This window comes from Nematolebias whitei, chromosome 18 (assembly GCF_014905685.2).
Source record: "Nematolebias whitei isolate Nwh7 chromosome 18, NemWhi1, whole genome shotgun sequence".
NCBI lineage: Eukaryota > Metazoa > Chordata > Actinopteri > Cyprinodontiformes > Rivulidae > Nematolebias > Nematolebias whitei.
Window position 1 is genome coordinate 22,184,382 of NC_056515.1, and position 2,675 is coordinate 22,187,056.

Consider the following 2,675-nt stretch of genomic DNA (forward strand, 5'->3'; position numbering starts at 1 on the left):
CATCCATCATCCATCCATCAATCCATCATCAATGCATCCTTCATCCATCCATCCATCCATCCATCCATCCACGATAACCTATTAGGATGTGTTAACTATATATTTAAGTAAATAAATTTAACATTTAGGCCTGTTTACTTCTTGTGCACGTCACAATCAGCCCTCGGACTACACTCCAGGAACGTGGAGGAGAACGGATGTCCATCTGGAAAATCCAGAGTACCACACCAGGTGGTACTTTAAATACTTCTTGGGGAAAGGTCAGTGCTTCTCTGCTTTGTGTTCAGTTTAAGATGCGCACACACTCACTCAAAGAGGTTGTCTAAATTGGAGAAAAACAGGCCAAGACAGAACCTGATGAGCTAGCTTACAGAGACGCCAGAAATAAATCATCCTCTGAATGTCTCCCTGGTCCACTGGATGCTTCATATCTTTAAAGTTCAGCCATGTCTGACTGATGCACCACTTTTCATTTATCACTAGATCCTGCTATTAGCCAACCATATTCCATCTGAGAGCCACAAATGCACTCTAATCTCATACATCAGCCCAGGAGGATCCCCATGGAGGGAAAACCGTACCTGGTCAAGACAAGAAAAAACTGTTAGGACTCTTGTTGTCTGCTGAAATGTCCAACTCTGTACATAAAGCTCACAGCAAAGGATCTTGTTAGAAATACATTTAATCACCTGTTCCTTCACCTTTCTGACTCTCATCATTTCAACATCCCCATTATCAGACGCGGTGTAGGCGGCGATGCATGTGGCTCAACAAAAAATGTCTGTTTCTTCATCATTATTTGAGGCAGAAAGAAGGCGACTGACTGAACCTGAGACGGACAGAGTTGCTTATGAAGGAAAGTTAAGCAGAAAAAAACAATCCTCTCCTCCACTCAGATTCTAATGACGCTGCTGCATATGGAGTTTAAAATGAGCCATGTCTGGAGAAAAGTTGGCTCGACCTGTTTAGACCACAGCTGAGCCATCTGTGTCTCACAGCCTGAGCAGAACCCACTGTGCTGCACAAAACACGACCAAGTGGAGGCCACTTCCTGTGTCATGAAGCACCTGCATCAATAAACTGCCTTCATGTCTTCGTTAGCCATTGTTTATGACTGAAAATAAATATATTTTAGAGCAAATAGAGCCTCCTGCACAGTCGTAGTTGTAAACTACCTAAAACATAATTGTTAGGCCAGAAGTTTTAAACATGTTGAAATATCATAAAGTTGTAGCTGCTTTAGTCAAACTTTGAAAATAACATGCATGAGCACATGCAATATTACAAGATGTCACACTCAAAGTATGTGTTATGAATATTTCTCAGCTTCCACCAATTGAAATGGATTAAAGCCATTTGTGGGCTTGCTTCATTTTATTTGCTGTGACAGCCATTTTGAATCAAGTTGGCTTCAAGCATTGAACTGTTGCAGATGTACAACTATTGATTACTTGAGATATATTGATGATATACTGATTATATATTTTGCTAACAGACAAGGTGGCTCCATTGGTTAATGCAAAAGTTTTGAACAAAGATCTTGTACTCTGCGTAGCACTTAAAAGTTTATTATGTGAATGACTTTCAGCTACTTCCACATTCAATTTTAGCTCAATATTTGTCAAATTTAATACTAGTAATAATTCTTTATTTCATTTCGAACAGTTAAAAATTTCAACAAAACCACAAATTAATAAAAATGTAAATTTTTCCAACAAAATATTCTGGAAACAAAACAAAAATGTTCGAAAAGGGAGCAGGAAGAAGCAATGGCTTATCCAGTCCTTTCCCTAAATTTACATACACATTCTGAATCAAACCAGTTTCGTAAAAAATGAAGAACACAAAACCACAAAGTGTAGACCGAAAAAAGTGTAGGCAGTGTAGGTAGAAGCACAAGTTTATTATCCCTTCACTATAATAATATTTAATAATATATATAATACATCAAAATCAAAGCAGCAGAAGTTTTCCTATATAATTTTCTAAAATTCTATATATCAAGGAATTCCAGCTAAATTGATAGACAAACTCATAAAAAAATAAAAAAATAATAAAAAAATTGAATGACCTTTATTCATTGTTGTGTTTTCTAAAATCATGTTGGCTCCAAAAAGTTAATGCATTTCAGATGAACATCCTATGAATACCTCCTGGATGTTTCATTAAATCCAATCAGTAGTTCATGGGATATTTTGCTAACAGACAGATTTGACTCCAAATAGTTAACGGCATATTTTTAAACATAAAACCTTCTGCAGCCTGCTAGCACTCAAAATATATGACAAAAATGAGTTGCAGCTACTACCACACTAAACATTACATCAATATCTGTAAAACAGACTGAGTTTACTCTTGTTGATTTTTACTGTTCAGCACTTTGGGAACTGCTGTTTTTAAATGTGCTTTATAAATAAATTTGACTTGGCTCGAGTTACAGACACAATACAAAGAATCAGAGCTGATAAAAACAAGAGAAAGTGACAAAATGCAATTTACAGATAAGGACACAAGTTCAAGGTTCTTTATTGCCACGCACATCATGGTACATGAGGTGGAATGAAACTATGTGCTCAGGGTCCCAGTTACACCCCAAAATATCAAAAATATAAAGTATAAAAGAAACATTTTATAAAGATCTAAGATATACACTAAACACTAATAATGTAAAACAA